This window comes from Fistularia commersonii, unplaced genomic scaffold, assembly GCF_037954325.1.
Source record: "Fistularia commersonii isolate RoL2024-O1a breed Wild unplaced genomic scaffold, RoL_Fcom_v1.0 HiC_scaffold_53, whole genome shotgun sequence".
In the NCBI taxonomy this organism is placed as follows: domain Eukaryota; kingdom Metazoa; phylum Chordata; class Actinopteri; order Syngnathiformes; family Fistulariidae; genus Fistularia; species Fistularia commersonii.
In genome coordinates, this window is record NW_028234011.1 from 402,501 (window position 1) to 420,840 (window position 18,340).

An 18,340-nucleotide genomic window follows, 5' to 3' on the forward strand; every position below is an offset into this window, starting at 1 on the left:
GGACCACAATATGCCTAAATCCCGGAGACAGGGAGTACCAGGGCCAGAAGGGTGATTTAATGATGTTCAGCAGTTCAGGAGTACCAGGGCCCGGAGCGGATGAGCGGCGGAGCGGATGAGCGGAAGAATGGAGAAGCGGTGGAGCGGAGGAGCGGAGGAGCGGAGGTGAGTGGAAGCATGGACCACAATATGCCTAAATCCCGGAGACAGGGAGTACCAGGGCCAGAAGGGTGATTTAATGATGTTCAGCAGTTCAGGAGTACCAGGGCCCGGAGCGGATGAGCGGCGGAGCGGATGAGCGGCGGAGCGGATGAGCGGAAGAACGGAGAGGCGGTGGAGCGGTGGAGCGGAGGAGTGGAGGAGCGGAGGAGTGGAGGAGAGCGGAAGGATGGCCAACAATATGCCTAAATCCCTGAGACAGGGAGTACCAGGGCCTGTAGCGTGATTTAATGATGTTCAGCAGTTCAGGAGTACCAGAGCCAGGTGCGGAGGAGCGGAGGAACGGAGGAACGGAGGGGCGGATGAGTGGAGGAGCGGAGGAGAGCGGAAGCCCGGTCCACATTTCGCGTGAGTCCCGCGGATAGGGAGTAACAGGGCTTGGAGCCTCATTCGCTTATGTCCAGCAGTTCAGGAGTACCAGGGCCTATAGCGGAGGAGCGGTGGAGCGGAGAAGCGGACCATTGGGCACACACATGTGAATGACTGGATGAGCTAATGTTTGTTTGGTTGTGGATGCATTTCAGCTAATGCTATTAGCACAGCTATGATGACTTAATGTGTGTATGTGTGTCAGTGTGTGTGTGTGTGTGTGTCTTTGTTTATGTGTGTGATAGTTTGTTTTGGTGGGGGGTGGGTGGGGGGGGGGTCGTGGACAAGGAGTACCAGGGCACACACATGTGAATGAGTGGATGAGCTGTTTGTTTGGTTGTGGATGCGTTTCGGCTAAAGCTATTAGCACAGCTATGAAGACTTAAGGTGTGTGTATGTGTATATGTGTGTGTCTGTGTGTGTGTGACTGTCTTTGTGTGTGTGTGTGTGTGTGTGTGTGTGAAAGGCTCTTTTGGTGGGGGAGGGGGGGTCGCGGACAGGGATTACCATTGGGCACACACATGTGAATGAGTGGATGACCTAATGTTTGTTTGGTTGTGGATGCGTTTCGGCTAATGCTATTAGCACATCTATGATGAATTAAGGTGTGTGTGTGTGTGTGTGTGTGTGTGTGTGTGTGTGTGTGTGTGTTTGTTTTTTTTTTGTGTCTGTGTGAGTGTGTTCGTGTGTGTATGTGTGAGAGTTTGTTTAGGTGGGGGGGGTACCAGGGCCCTTCGCGGAGGAGCATTGGAGCGGAGAAGCGGAGGAATGGAGGAGTGGAGGTAATTTTTCTCTTCTCAAAGGCAGAGGATGGGAAGTTTGGGGGCAGTAGGACGCCTTAGACCGGCCACTGTGAGCCTTCTCCAGATATAGATCCCCCGGACGTATGATTGGAGCTCCCGGACCATTGGGCACACACATGTGAATGAGTGGATGAGCTAATGTTTGTTTGGTAGTGGATGCATTTCGGCTAATGCTATTAGCACAGCTATGATGAGTTAAGGTGTGTTTGTGTGTGTGTGTGTGTGTGTGTGTGTGTGTGTGCGCGTGTTTTTGTTTGGGTGTTTTTGTGTGTGTGTGAGTGTGTTTAGGTGGGGGGGGGGTACCAGGGCCCATAGCGGAGGAGCGGTGGAGCTGAGAAGCGGAGGAGCGGAGTAGCGGAGGTATTGTTTCTCCTCTCAGAGGCGGGGAAGCTTGGGAGCTATTAGCACAGCTATGATGACTTAAGGTGTGTGTGTGGTGTGTGTGTGTTTGTGTGTTTGTGTGTTCTTGTGTGTGTGTGTGTGTGTGTGTGTGTGTTTGTGTGTGCGTTTGTGTATATGTGTGTAACAGTTTGTTTAGGTGGGGGGGGGGGGCGGACAGGGGGTAGCTGGGCCTGGAGCGGATGAGCTGTGAAGCGGATGGAGGGCAGAGGCACGTCCCATAATTCTCCTGAGTCCGGCGGATCGGGAGTACCAGGGCCTATAGCGGAGGAGCGGTGGAGCGGAGAAGCGGACCATTGGGCACACACATGTGAATGAGTGGATGAGCTAATGTTTGTTTGGTTGTGGATGCGTTTCGGCTAATGCTATTAGCACAGCTATGATGACTTAATGTGTGTATGTGTGTCAGTGTGTGTGTGTGTGTGTGTGAGTGTCTTTGTGTATGTGTGTGATAGTTTGTTTTGGTGGGGGGGGGGGGGGGGGGGGGGGCGCGGACATGGAGTACCAGGGCGCACACATGTGAATGAGTGGATGAGCTAATGTTTGTTTGGTTGTGGATGCGTTTCGGCTAAAGCTATTAGCACAGCTATGAAGACTGAAGGTGTGTGTATGTGTGTATGTGTGTGTCTGTGTGTGTGTGAGTGTCTTTGTGTGTGTGTGTGTGTGAGAGGCTCTTTTGGTGGGGGGGGGGTGGTCGCGGACAGGGAGTACCATTGGGCACACACATGTGAATGAGTGGATGAGCGAATGTTTGGTTGTGGATGCGTTTCGGCTAATGCTATTAGCACAGCTCTGATGAGTTAAGATGTGTGTGTATGTGTGTTTGTGTGTTTGTGTGTTTTTGTGTGTGTGTGAGTGATTTTGTGTGAGAGTTTGTTTAGGTAGGGGGGGGGGGGGAGTACCAGGGCCCATAGCGGAGGAGCGGTGGAGCTGAGAAGCGGAGGAGCAGAGGAGCGGAGGTAATGTTTCTTCTCTCAGAGGCGGAGCAGCTTGGGGGCAGCAGAACCCCTTAGACGGGCTAATGTGAGCATTCTCCGGACATAGATCCCCCGAACGTATGATTGGAGCTCCCGGACCACTGGGCACAAACATGTGAATGAGAGGATGAGCTAATGTTTGTTTGGTTGTGGATGCGTTTCGGCTAATGCTATTAGCACAGCTATGATGAGTTAAGGTGTGTGTGTGTATGTGTGAGTGTGTGTGTTTGTTTTTGTGTCTGTGTGAGTGTGTTCGTGTGTGTATGTGTGAGAGTTTGTTTAAGTGGGGGGGGGGGGGGGTACCAGGGCCCATCACGGAGGAGCGGTGGAGCGGAGAAGCGGGGGAATGGAGGAGCGGAGGTAATTTTTCTCTTCTCAAAGGCAGAGGATGGGAAGTTTGGGTGCAGTAGGACGCCTTAGACCGGCCACTGTGAGCCTTCTCCAGATATAGATCCCCCGGATGTATGATTGGAGCTCCCGGACCATTGGGCACACACATGTGAATGAGTGGATGAGCTAATGTTTGTTTGGTAGTTGATGCGTTTCGGCTAATGCTATTAGCACAGCTATGATGAGTTATGATGAGTGTTTGTGTGTTTGTGTGTTCTTGTGTGTGTGTGTGTTTGTGTGTGCGTTTGTGTATATGTGTGTGACAGTTTGTTTAGGTGGGGGGGGGGGGGCGCGGACAGGGGGTAGCTGGGCCTGGAGCGGATGAGCTGTGAAGCGGATGGAGGGCAGAAGCACGTCCCATAATTCTCCTGAGTCCGGCGGATCGGGAGTACCAGGGCCTATAGCGGAGGAGCGGTGGAGCGGAGAAGCGGACCATTGGGCACACACATGTGAATGAGTGGATGAGCTAATGTTTGTTTGGTTGTGGATGCATTTCGGCTAATGCTATTAGCACAGCTATGATGACTTAATGTGTGTATGTGTGTCAGTGTGTGTGTGTGTGTGAGTGTCTTTGTGTATGTGTGTGATAGTTTGTTTTGGTGGGGGGGGGGGGGGTCGCGGACACGGAGTACCAGGGCGCACACATGTGAATGAGTGGATGAGCTAATGTTTGTTTGGTTGTGGATGCGTTTCGGCTAATGCTATTAGCACAGCTATGATGAGTTAAGGTGTGTGTGTGTGTGTGTGAGTGTGTGTGTTTGTTTGTTTTTGTGTCTATGTGAGTGTGTTCGTGTGTGTATGTGTGAGAGTTTGTTTAAGTGGGGGGGGGGGGTACCAGGGCCCATCACGGAGGAGCAGTGGAGCGGAGAAGCGGAGGAATGGAGGAGCGGAGGTAATTTTTCTCTTCTCAAAGGCAGAGGATGGGAAGTTTGGGGGCAGTAGGACGCCTTAGACCGGCCACTGTGAGCCTTCTCCAGATATAGATCCCCCGGACGTATGATTGGAGCTCCCGGACCATTGGGCACACACATGTGAATGAGTGGATGAGCTAATGTTTGTTTGGTAGTGGATGCATTTCGGCTAATGCTATTAGCACAGCTATGATGAGTTAAGGTGTGTTTGTGTGTGTGTGTGTGTGTGTGTGTGTGTGTGCGCGTGTGTGTGTTTGTGTGTTTTTGTGTATGTTTGAGTGTGTTTAGGTGGGGGGGGGGTACCAGGGCCCATAGCGGAGGAGCGGTGGAGCTGAGAAGCGGAGGAGCGGAGTAGCGGAGGTATTGTTTCTCCTCTCAGAGGCGGGGAAGCTTGGGAGCTATTAGCACAGCTATGATGACTTAAGGTGTGTGTTGTGTGTGTGTTTGTGTGTTTGTGTGTTCTTGTGCGTGTGTGTGTTTGTGTGTGCGTTTGTGTATATGTGTGTGACAGTTTGTTTAGGTGGGGGGGGGGGGCGCGGACAGGGGGTAGCTGGGCCTGGAGCGGATGAGCTGTGAAGCGGATGGAGGGCAGAAGCACGTCCCATAATTCTCCTGAGTCCGGCGGATCGGGAGTACCAGGGCCTATAGCGGAGGAGCGGTGGAGCGGAGAAGCGGACCATTGGGCACACACATGTGAATGAGTGGATGAGCTAATGTCTGTTTGGTTGTGGATGCATTTCGGCTAATCCTATTAGCACAGCTATGATGACTTAATGTGTGTATGTGTTACAGTGTGTGTGTGTGTGTGAGTGTTTTTGTGTATGTGTGTGATAGTTTGTTTTGGTGGGGGGGGGGGGGTCGCGGACACGGAGTACCAGGGCGCACACATGTGAATGAGTGGATGAGCTAATGTTTGTTTGGTTGTGGATGCGTTTCGGCTAAAGCTATTAGCACAGCTATGAAGACTGAAGGTGTGTGTATGTGTGTATGTGTGTGTCTGTGTGTGTGTGAGTGTCTTTGTGTGTGTGTGTGTGTGAGAGGCTCTTTTGGTGGGGGGGGGGGGGTCGCGGACAGGGAGTACCATTGGGCACACACATGTGAATGAGTGGATGAGCGAATGTTTGTTTGGTTGTGGATGCGTTTCGGCTAATGCTATTAGCACAGCTCTGATGACTTAAGATGTGTGTGTTTGTGTGTTTTTGTGTGTGTGTGAGTGATTTTGTGTGAGTTTTTGATTAGGTGGGGGGGGGGGGGGGAGTACCAGGGCCCATAGCGGAGGAGCGGTGGAGCTGAGAAGCGGAGGAGCAGAGGAGCGGAGGTAATGTTTCTTCTCTCAGAGGCGGAGCAGCTTGGGGGCAGCAGAACCCCTTAGACGGGCTAATGTGAGCATTCTCCGGACATAGATCCCCCGAACGTATGATTGGAGCTCCCGGACCACTGGGCACACACATGTGAATGAGTGGATGAGCTAATGTTTGTTTGGTTGTGGATGCGTTTCGGCTAATGCTATTAGCACAGCTATGATGAGTGAAGGTGTTTGTGTGTGTGTGTGAGTGTGTGTGTTTGTTTGTTTTTGTGTCTATGTGAGTGTGTTCGTGTGTGTTTGGTTGAGAGTTTGTTTAAGTGGGGGGGGGGGTACCAGGGCCCATCATGGAGGAGCGGTGGAGCGGAGAAGCGGAGGAATTGAGGAGCGGAGGTAATTTTTCTCTTCTCAAAGGCAGAGGATGGGAAGTTTGGGTGCAGTAGGACGCCTTAGACCGGCCACTGTGAGCCTTCTCCAGATATAGATCCCCCGGATGTATGATTGGAGCTCCCGGACCATTGGGCACACACATGTGAATGAGTGGATGAGCTAATGTTTGTTTGGTAGTGGATGCGTTTCGGCTAATGCTATTAGCACAGCTATGATGAGTTAAGGTGTTTGTGTGTGTGTGTGTGTGTATGTGTGTGTGTGTGTGTGTCTTTGTTTGTGTTTGTGTTTGTGTGTTTTTGTGTGTGTGTGAGTGTGTTTAGGTGGGGGGGGGGGTACCAGGGCCAATAGCGGAGGAGCGGTAGAGCTGAGAAGCGGAGGAGCATAGGAGCGGAGGTCATGTTTCTTCTCTCAGAGGCGGGGAAGCTTGGGGGCAGAAGAACCCCTTAGACGGCCTAATGTGAGCCTTCTCTGGAGATAGCTCCCCCAGACGTATGACCGGAGCTCCCAGACCTCTGGGCACATACATGTGAATGAGTGGATGAGCTAATGTTTGTGTGGTTGTGGATGCGTTTCGGCTAATGCTTTTAGCACAGCTATGATGACTTAAGGTGTGTATGTGTGTTTGTGTGTGTGTGTATGTGAGTGTCTTTGTTTATGTGTGTGATAGTTTCTTTTGGTGGGGGGGGGGTCGCGGACAGGGAGTACCAGGGCACACACATGTGAATGAGTGGATGAGCTAATGTTTGTTTGGTTGTGGATGCGTTTCGGCTAATGCTATTAGCACCGCTATGAAGACTTAAAGTGTGTGTATGTGTGTATGTGTGTGTCTGTGTGTGTGTGTGAGTGTCTTTGTGTGTGTGTGTGTGTGTGTGTGTGTTTGTGTGTGTGAAAGGCTCTTTTGGTGGGGGAGGGGGGGGTCGCGGACAGGGATTACCATTGGGCACACACATGTGAATGAGTGGATGAGCTAATGTTTGTTTGGTTGTGGATGCGTTTCGGTTAATGCTATTAGCACATCTATGATGAATTAAGGTTTGTGTGTGTGTGTGTGTGTGTGTGTTTGTTTTTTTTGTGTCTGTGTGAGTGTGTCGTGTGTGTATCTGTGAGAGTTTGTTTAGGTGGGGGGGGGGTACTAGGGCCCTTCGCGGAGGAGCGGTGGAGCGGAGAAGCAGAGGAATGGAGGAGTGGAGGTAATTTTTCTCTTCTTAAAGGCAGAGGATGGGAAGTTTGGGGGCAGTAGGACGCCTTAGACCGGCCACTGTGAGCCTTCTCCAGATATAGATCCCCCGGACGTATGATTGGAGCTCCCGGACCATTGGGCACACACATGTGAATGAGTGGATGAGCTAATGTTTGTTTGGTAGTGGATGCATTTCGGCTAATGCTATTAGCACAGCTATGATGAGTTAAGGTGTGTTTGTGTGTGTGTGTGTGTGTGTGCGCGCGTGTGTGTGTTTTTGTGTTTTTGTGTATGTGTGAGTGTGTTTAGGTGGGGGGGGGGGGTACCAGGGCCCATAGCGGAGGAGCGGTGGAGCTGAGAAGCGGAGGAGCGGAGGAGCGGAGTAGCGGAGGTATTGTTTCTCCTCTCAGAGGCGGGGAAGCTTGGGAGCTATTAGCACAGCTATGATGACTTAAGGTGTGTGTGTGTGTGTGTGTGTTTGTGTGTTTGTGTGTTCTTGTGTGTGTGTGTGTTTGTGTGTGCGTTTGTGTATATGTGTGTGACAGTTTGTTTAGGTGGGGGGGGGGCGCGGAAGGGGGGTAGCTGGGCCTGGAGCGGATGAGCTGTGAAGCGGATGGAGGGCAGAAGCACGTCCCATAATTCTCCTGAGTCCGGCGGATCGGGAGTACCAGGGCCTATAGCGGAGGAGCGGTGGAGCGGAGAAGCGGACCATTGGGCACACACATGTGACTGAGTGGATGAGCTAATGTTTGTTTGGTTGTGGATGCATTTCGGCTAATGCTATTAGCACAGCTATGATGACTTAATGTGTGTATGTGTGTCAGTGTGTGTGTGTGTGTGAGTGTCTTTGTGTATGTGTGTGATAGTTTGTTTTGGTGGGGGGGGGGGGGGGGGGGGTCGCGGACACGGAGTACCAGGGCGCACACATGTGAATGAGTGGATGAGCTAATGTTTGTTTGGTTGTGGATGCGTTTCGGCTAAAGCTATTAGCACAGCTATGAAGACTGAAGGTGTGTGTATGTGTGTATGTGTGTGTCTGTGTGTGTGTGAGTGTCTTTGTGTGTGTGTGTGTGTGTGAGAGGCTCTTTTGGTGGGGGGGGGGGGTCGCGGACAGGGAGTACCATTGGGCACACACATGTGAATGAGTGGATGAGCGAATGTTTGTTTGGTTGTGGATGCGTTTCGGCTAATGCTATTAGCACAGCTCTGATGAGTTAAGATGTGTGTGTATGTGTGTTTGTGTGTTTGTGTGTTTTTGTGTGTGTGTGAGTGATTTTGTGTGAGAGTTTGTTTAGGTGGGGGGGGGGGGGGAGTACCAGGGCCCATAGCGGAGGAGCGACGGAGCTGAGAAGCGGAGGAGCAGAGGAGCGGAGGTAATGTTTCTTCTCTCAGAGGCGGAGCAGCTTGGGGGCAGCAGAACCCCTTAGACGGGCTAATGTGAGCATTCTCCGGACATAGATCCCCTGTACGTATGATTGGAGCTCCCGGACCACTGGGCACACACATGTGAATGAGTGGATGAGCTAATGTTTGTTTGGTTGTGGATGCGTTTCGGCTAATGCTATTAGCACAGCTATTATGAGTTAAGGTGTGTGTGTGTGTGTGTGTGTGTGTGTGTGTGTGTTTGTTTGTTTTTGTGTCTGTGTGAGTGTGTTCGTGTGTGTATGTGTGAGAGTTTGTTTAAGTGTGTGTGGGGGGGGGGGGGGGGTACCAGGGCCCATCACAGAGGAGCGGTGGAGCGGAGAAGCGGAGGAATGGAGGAGCGGAGGTAATTTTTCTCTTCTCAAAGGCAGAGGATGGGAAGTTTGGGTGCAGTAGGACGCCTTAGACCGGCCACTGTGAGCCTTCTCCAGATATAGATCCCCCGGATGTATGATTGGAGCTCCCGGACCATTGGGCACACACATGTGAATGAGTGGATGAGCTAATGTTTGTTTGGTAGTGGATGCGTTTCGGCTAATGCTATTAGCACAGCTATGATGAGTTAAGGTGTGTGTGTGTGTGTGTGTGTGTGTGTGTGTGTGAGTGTCTTTGTGTGTGTTTGTGTGTTTTTGAGTGTGTGTGAGTGTGTTTAGGTGGGGGGGGGGGTACCAGGGCCAATAGCGGAGGAGCGGTGGAGCTGAGAAGCGGAGGAGCAGAGGAGCGGAGGTAATGTTTCTTCTCTCAGAGGCGGGGAAGCTTGGGGGCAGAAGAACCCCTTAGACGGCCTGATGTGAGCATTCTCCGGACATAGATCCCCTGTACGTATGATTGGAGCTCCCGGACCACTGGGCACACACATGTGAATGAGTGGATGAGCTAATGTTTGTTTGGTTGTGGATGCGTTTCGGCTAATGCTATTAGCACAGCTAATATGAGTTAAGGTGTGTGTGTGTGTATGTCTGTGTGTGTTTGTGTGTGTGTGTGTGTGTGAGTTTGTTTAGGTGGGGGGGGTCGCGGACAGGGAGTACCAGGGCCTCGAGCGGATGAGCTGAGGAGCGGAGGAGGGCAGATGCCCGGCCTTGATTCGCTTATGTCCAGCGGTTCGGGAATTCCAGGGCCCAAAGCGGAGGAGCAGTGGAGCTGAGAAGCGGAGGAGCGGAGGAGCGGAGTAGCAGAGGCATAGTTTCTCCTCTCAGAGGCGGGGAAGCTTGGGGGCATCAGAACCCCTTGGACGGGCTAATGTGAGCATTCTCCGGACATAGATCCCCCGAACGTATGAATGGAGCTCCCGGACCATTGGGCACACACATGTGAATGAGTGGATGAGCTAATGTTTGTTTGGTTGTGGATGCATTTCGGCTAATGCTATTAGCACAGCTATGATGAGTTAAGGTGTGTGTGTGTGTGTGTGTGTGTGTGTGTGTGTGTGTGTGTGTGTGTCTGTTTGTTTGTTTTTGTGTCTGTGTGAGGGTGTTCGTGTGTGTGTGTGTGAGAGTTTGTTTAGGTGGGGGGGGGGGGGTACCAAGGCCCATCGCGGAAGAGCTGTGGAGCGGAGAAGCGGAGGAATGGAGGAGCGGAGGTAATTTCTCTCTTCTCAAAGGCAGAGGATGGGAAGTTTGCGGGCAGTAGGACGCCTTAGACCAGCCACTGTGAGCCTTCTCCAGATATAGATCCCCCGGACGTATGATTGGAGCTCCCGGACCATTGGGCACACACATGTGAATGAGTGGATGAGCTAATGTTTGTTTGGTAGTGGATGCGTTTCGGCTAATGCTATTAGCACAGCTATGATGAGTTAAGGTGTGTTTGTGTATGTGTGTGTGTGTGTGTGTGCGTTTGTGTGTTTGTGTGTTTTTGTGTGTGAGTGAGTGTGTTTAAGTGGGGGGGGGGTACCAGGGCCCATAGCCGAGGAGCGGTGGAGCTGAGAAGCGGAGGAGCGGAGTAGCGGAGGTATTGTTTCTCCTCTCAGAGGCGGGGAATCTTGGGAGCTATTAGCACAGCTATGATGACTTAAGGTGTGTGTGTGTTTGTGTGTTTGTGTGTTCTTGTGTGTGTGTGTGTGTGTGTTTTTGTGTGTGCGTTTGTGTATATGTTTGTGACAGTTTGTTTAGGTGGGGGGGGGGCGCGGACAGGGGGTAGCTGGGCCTGGAGCGGATGAGCTGTGAAGCGGATGGAGGGCAGAAGCACGTCCCATAATTCTCCTGAGTCCGGCGGATCGGGAGTACCAGGGCCCATAGCGGAGGAGCGGTGGAGCGGAGAAGCGAACCATTGGGCACACACATGTGAATGAGTGGATGAGCTAATGTTTGTTTGGTTGTGGATGCATTTCGGTAATGCTATTAGCACAACTATGATGACTTAATGTGTGTATGTGTTTCAGTGTGTGTGTGTGTGTGAGTGTCTTTGTGTATGTGTGTGATAGTTTGTTTTGGTGGGGGGGGGGGGGGGGTCGCGGACACGGAGTACCAGGGCACACACATGTGAATGAGTGGATGAGCTAATGTTTGTTTGGTTGTGGATGCGTTTCGGCTAAAGCTATTAGCACAGCTATGATGAGTTAAGGTGTGTGTGTATGTGTGTGTGTGTGTGTTTGTGTGTTTTTGTGTGTGTGTGAGTGATTTTTTGTGAGAGTTTATTTTGGTGGGGGGGGGGGGGGGAGAGTACCAGGGCCCATAGTGGAGGAGCAGTGGAGCTGAGAAGCGGAGGAGCGGAGTAGCGGAGGTATTGTTTCTCTTCTCAGAGGCGGGGAAGCTTGGGAGCTATTAGCACAGGTATGATGACTTAAGATGTGTGTGTGGGTGTGTGTTTGCGTGTTTGTGTGTTTGTGTGTTCTCGTGTGTGTGTGTGTGTGTGTGTGTGTGTGTGTGTTTGTGTGTGCGATTGTGTATATGTGTGTGACAGTTTGTTTAGGTGGGGGGGGGCGCGGACAGGGGGTAGCTGGGCCTGGAGCGGATGAGCTGTGGAGCGGATGGAGGGCAGAAGCACGTCCCATTCAGCCGCCGGCAACCATAAAAACCTATCTTTAACTTAAAAACAAACAAAAATATGCAATATCTCATTTCTGTGCAATATTCAGAAACTGTGCAATATTTCATTTCATAACAGCTACATTGTGCAATATTTCATCTCATCTCATAAGAGCTACACTATAATGTTCCCTTCTATCATACTATTGTGCACTCCTTACCTCACTTGTTACTAAGACACTCATAGTTTTATCACTGCTTACTAAGACACTTTATAGTTTCACTGAAACACTTTATAGTTTATAGTTTATTTTTATTTATAATTCTGCCTTTCTTTTATTATTTATTACTGTTATATTTTCTGTAACTCTGGCACTGCAATTTCCTTCGGGATTATAAAAGTTGTTCTGATTCTTATTCTTAATTCTCCTGAGTCCGGCGGATCGGGAGTACCAGGGCCCATAGTGGAGGAGCGGTGGAGCGGAGAAGCGGACCATTGAGCACACACATTTGAATGAATGGATGAGCTAATGTTTCTTTGGTTGTGGATGCGTTTCGGCTAATGCTATTAGCACAGCTATGATGACTTAATGTGTGTATGTGTTACAGTGTGTGTGTGTGTGTGAGTGTCTTTGTGTATGTGTGTGATAGTTTGTTTTGGTGGGGGGGGGGGGGGGGGTCGCGGACACGGAGTACCAGGGCACACACATGTGAATGAGTGGATGAGCTAATGTTTGTTTGGTTGTGGATGCGTTTCGGCTAAAGCTATTAGCACAGCTATGAAGACTTAAGGTATGTGTATGTGATTATGTGTGTGTCTGTGTGTGTGTGAGTGTCTTTGTGTGTGTGTGTGAGAGGCTCTTTTGGTGGGGGGGGGGGGTCGTGGACAGGGAGTACCATTGGGCACACACATGTGAATGAGTGGTTTAGCTAATGTTTGTTTGGTTGTGAATGCGTTTCGGCTAATGCTATTAGCACAGCTATGAGTTAAGGTGTGTGTATGTGTGTGTGTGTGTGTTTGTGTGTTTTTGTGTGTGTGTGAGGGATTTTGTGTGAGAGTTTGTTTAGGTGGGGGGGGAGGGGGGGGAGTACCAGGGCCCATCGCGGAGGACTGGTGGAGCTGAGAAGCGGAGGAGCAGAGGAGCGAAGGTAATGTTTCTTCTCTCAGAGGCGGGGAAGCTTGGGGGCAGAAGAACCCCTTAGACGGGCTAATGTGAGCATTCTCCGGACATAGATCACCCGGTCGTATGATTGGAGCTGCCGGACCATTGGGCACACACATGTGAATGAGTGGATGAGCTAATGTTTGTTTGGTTGTGGATGCGTTTCGGCTAATGCTATTAGCACAGCTATGATGAGTTAAGGTGTGTTTGTGTGTGTGTGTGTGTGTGTTTGTTTGTTTTTGTGTCTGTGTGAGTGTGTTCGTGTGTGTATGTGTGAGAGTTTGTTTAGGTGGGGGGGTGGTACCAGGGCCCATCGCGGAGGAGCGGAGGAGCGGAGGAGCGGAGAAGCGGAGGAATGGAGGAGCGGAGGTAATGTTTCTCTTCTCAAAGGCAGAGGATCGGAAGTTTGGGGGCAGTAGGACGCCGGTGCGAGCGATGCGTTTCAAGGCGTATTGCATGTGTGTATGGAGGGGGGGGGTCTACAGGACACCGCAGACCGGCAATGGTGCACCTTCTCCGGACATCGATCCCCGAAACGTCGGCGTAGAGCTCCCGGAGCAGCCGGCGTGTACATGTGAATGAATGGAGGAGCTAATTTGTGTGTGTGGGGTGGTGGTGGTGTGGGGGGAAGGGGGGGGGGGGGGGCGTTTCGGCTAATGCTATCAGCACAGCTATGATTATCCCCAGAACGTTGAGAACGAGCCCCCGGAACTCCAGACATGCGTATATAAAAGAGTGGAATTAAGGTGTGTGTGAGTGTGTGTGTGTGTGTGTGTGTGTGTCTATGTGTGTGTGTGTGTGTGTGTGTGTGTGTGTGTGTGTGTGTGTGTGTGTGTGTGTGTATGTGTGGGACAGAAATAATGTCGGGGACAGAAATTGTTATTAGCCTGCTGGCAGATGACACACCCTTAGTTTTGAAAAATGAACATCAAGTCCCAATAAGCGTTGAAAAAATTAAAACATTCTCCAAGGCTTCAGGATTGTCATTAAACTTAAAGAAATGCAAACTTCTTGCGCTGCATGACTCACCACTAAAGGAAATCAGCAATGTTCCTATCAAATCAGAAATAAAATACTTGAGCATTTTCCTATCTAAGGACCAAAAGTTAAATCAATCCAGGAACATTGAATCTAAACTGAATCAAAGTAAAGCAAAATTGAATATATGGCTCCAAAGAGATTTATCAATATTAGGCCGGATATATTTGACTAAAATGGAATATTTATCCAGATGTATATACCCAGTGTATTCCAATGCTGCTCCAAATCAACTCATAAAATCTATTAACCAAATAAATTTCAACTTTATCTGGAGGAACAGACCACACCATCTAAAAAAATCACATATGGGGAAAGAAACAAGTGAGGGAGGGCTGAAAGTGATAGAGTTGGACTGCCTGAATGGGACATTGAAGGTGAACTGGTTGAAATCCTGGATCAAACATCATCATTCTTTCTGGTATTGTACTCCAAACTACTTATTTAACAAAGTCGGTGGCCTAAGTCTTGTGCTTATCTCTGACTTGGATATCAACAAGATTCCTGTCCAATTTTCAGAGTTCCATAAACAAATACTATTATACTGGAAAATGATATATGTACACAATTTCTCACCACACAGTCCAATAATTTGGAACAATAGATATGTACTGCGTGGCAACAAACCTCTGTTTTACAAGGAATGCTTTGAGAAAGGTATATGGTCAATAATTGACTTGATGGATGACAATGGCAGTCGTCTAGACTATGAACAGTTCTGTACTACACACAGATTTAAGCCTCCCATATTAGAGTTGATAAAGTTACGAAACGCACTGCCTCGACAATTTGTATTCCTGACCAAAAATATAATGACGCACCAAACCGTACAACCACAGTTACCCCGACTATCACTCCAGGGAATCTCAATTCTGGACAGAAAGTGCAGCAACTCCTTTATTAGGACATGTTTCACAGGAAACTTGTTCCCTGGACGTCAAAACAAAAATAATATTTGAAATAAATTTGATAAGGAATCGACTGCCACGCTGCGAACTATGTGTCTGACTCTACCCATACCCCCCAAGGCAAGAAGAGACCCACTTCTAAATTATGAATGACATCTACCCATCTAAGGAATTATTGCGGGTACGCTTTACTTTTGAAGATAATATTTGTACATTTTGTGAAGACAACATTGAAACCACTGACCATATATTTTTTCTCATTCTCATTCCATCGTCACCAGTTTCCCTCTCAAAAGATGATATCACATTTGGTTTACTTATAAGCAACATAACAGATGAACTCTGTGTCAATGTTCTTTTAGGCCTGGCCAAGTTCTTCATTCACAAAAACAGAATGCAAAAATGCTCCCCAAATTTTAATTTCTTCATAAACGATTTTGAATTATAAAAAAAAAACTTAAAACTTATGGAAAAATCCAAAAACTGAAAAATATACAGTTACCCATGTCTGAGATTCCTTTTTTTTTGGAAAAAAAAAAAAACAACTTAATTACATGTTATATTCCCCTTGCAATTTTTTTTTCGTTTAAATTTTTTATTTGTCTATCTATTGATTTAATTATTTCCTTTTAATTTCTTTTTTTGTCTAGCACTGTAAATTTCTTACAAACCGTTAACACTATTAACTTCTGATTCCATACAGAACAAATGTCCTTCTGTCCGTTGCTTCCTCATCCCTGGTTGTTTCATTGACATTCAGTTCTACCTTGCTATGTTTATTTGTACATTTGTATATTTGTGTGTACTATTAATGTTCAATTAAAAACAGTTTGATGTCTGAGATTCCTTGTGAACGGCCAACTTAATTACATGTTATATTCCCCTTACAATTTTTTTTTTTAGTTTTTAATTTTATTTTTCTATCTATTTATTTAATTATTTCCTTTTAATTTTCTGTTTTTGTCTGGCATTAAAAATTTCTCGCAAACCGTTAACACTATTAACTTCTGATTACATACAGAACGAATGCCCTTATGTCCCCCCCCCCCCCCCCGTCCCCCCGCTTTTTCCTTACGGTGGCAGACACTGAGATCAAAAGCAAATGTGTCATTGTAATGCAGTAACAGGGTGATAACAGCCGTGTTTGAAGTGTGTAGGGGCTTATAGGAGAGCAGAAGCACGTCACGCTATTCGCCTGAGTTCGGAGGATCGGGAGTACCAGGGCCCATAGCGGAGGAGCAGAGGAGTTGAGAAGCGGAGGAGCGGAGTTATGTTTCTCTTCTCAAAGGCGGGGAAGCTTGGGGGCAGCAGGACCCCTTAGACCGGCCAATGTGAGCCTTCTCCGGACATAGATCACCCGGACGTATGACTGGAGCTCCCGTACCTCTGGGCACACACATATGTGAATGAGTGGATGAGCTAATGTTTGTTTCGTTGTGGATACGTTTCGGCCAATGCTATTAGCACAGCTATGATGAGTTCAGGTGTGTGTGTGTGTGTGTGTGTGTGTGTGGGTGTGTGTCTGTGTGTGTGTGTGTGTGTCTGTGTGTGTGTGTGTGTGTGTGTGTGTGTGTGTGTATGTGTGTGTGTGCGTGTGTTTATGTGTGTGTGAGAGTTTGTTTTGGTGGGTGGGTGGGGATGGGGGGGGTTCCCGCGGACTGGGAGTACCAGGGCCTCGAGCGGATGAGCTGAGGAGCGGAGGAGGGCAGATGCCCGGCCTTGATTCGCTTATGTCCAGCGGTTCGGGAGTTCCAGGGCCCAAAGCGGAGGAGCGGAGGACAGCAAAAGCCCTGTCCGCAATTCACCTGAGTCTGGCGGATCGGTAGTACCTGGTTCCGCAGCGGAGGAGCGGAGGAGCTGAGAAGCGGAGGAGCGGAGGAGATGTTTCTCTTCTCAGAGGCGGAGAGGGGGGGGGGGAGCAGGACCCCTTACCCTTATCCCCCGGACGTTTGAGTGGAGCTCCCGGACCTCCGGGCACGCACATGCGAATGACTGGATGACAGGGAGTGCCAGGGCCTGGAGCGGATGAGCAGAGGAGAGGCGGAGGGCAGAAGCCCGGCCCAGTTCGGGAGTTCCAGGGTCCAAAGCGGGGGAGCGAAGAAGCGGAGGAGAGCAGAAGAGCAGAAGACTGGCCCGGAATTCACCGAAGTCCCGCAGATCGGGAGTTCCAGGGCCCGAGCGGAAGAGCGGAGGAGCGGAGCAAAGCGGAAGCCCGTCTTAACAACAAGGAAATTACAGATGAAGCTATAATTTCCACAGAAATCTTTAAATTCTATAGCCACCTATACACTTCGACATTATCAAAAAGCGATTGTGACTCCTTTCCAACAAATATTCCTCAATATATCCCAAAAATAACAACAACAAACAACATATGTTTGTTTTGTATATGTTTATATATAAACAACAAAAAATATACAGTTTGATGTCTGAGATTCCTTGTGAATCGCCAACTTAATTATATGTTGTATTCCCCTTGCAATCTTTTTTCGTTTTAATTTTTTATTTGTCTATCTATTGATTTAATTATTTCCTTTTAATTTCTTTTTTTGTCTAGCACTGTAAATTTCTCACAAACCGTTAACACTATTAACTTCTGATTCCATACAGAACAAATGTCCTTCTGTCCGTTGCTTCCTCATCCCTGGTTGTTTCATTGACATTCAGTTCTACCTTGCCATGTTTATTTGTACATTTGTATATTTGTGTGTACTATTTATGTTCAATTAAAAAAAAAAAAAAAAAAGAATGAGAGGCTGAGAAAATCTCCATGTCTCTCTCTCTCCCCCCCTTAATGCCCCCCCCCCCCCCTCTTCCTCACGGCGGCCGACGCAATGTGATTCTCGCCGTTGTTGTGGAAGTAGGGTAAAGGATTCCCCGCGTCGGTGCGAGCGATGCGTTTCAAGGCGTATTGCATGTGTGTATGGAGGGGGGGGGGTCTACAGGATACCGCAGGCCGGCAATGGTGCACCTTCTGCGGACATCGATCACCGAAACGTCGGCGTGGAGCTCCCGGAGCAGCCGGCGTGTACATGTGAATGAATGGAGGAGCTAATGTGTGTGTGGTGGTGGTGGTGGGGGGGGGGGGCGTTTCGGCTTGACGGGAAAGAAACCAAATGTGTCACAAATGCAAAAGTTTGGTGCTGTGTGCTATGCATACAAGCACAACAAAAAGAAACTTGACTCAAGAGGTGAGAAGGGAGTTTTCATTGGATATGCCAAAAATAGTCCAGCTTATTTTGTATATTATCCAAATAGTGAAAGAGTACTAAAACAGACTGCTAAAATTTGTGTCGAACCCATCTCCAGAGCAACAAACCCAGACAGAGATGAGCTCAGACCAGGATGATGATGATAATGATGATAATGATGATGATGATGATGATGATGATGATGATGATGATGATGATGATTATGATCAGTTAGACATTTAAAGAGGCAAGGAGTTCCCTCAATGCTGACAAGTGGATGAAATCTATGGACGAAGAGATGGAGTCATTGAGAGAGAAGAACACTTTTACCCTAACACAGCTACCCCAAGGCAAGTGTGCAGTGGGGGTGGGGGTGGGGGGTGGGGGGGCGAAAGCGCTAAAAAGAAATGAAGATGGCACAAACAAATATAAAGCTCGGTATGTTGCTAAGGGCTACAGTCAAAAGTATGGCACGGATTTCGAGGAAACATTTTCTCCAACAGCAAATATGACAAGTGTGAGGGTGTTTATGCAGAAATCAGTTCCGGAAAATTTGTTCTTACACCAAATGGATGTAAAGACAGCCTATCTTCATGCACCCATAGATTGTGAGCTCTGTGTAGAACAACCAGAAGGGTATGAAGTGACAAATACAAAACAGAAGCTGGTGTGTAAACTTGAAAAGTCACTATACGTCCCTGAACAGGTCGG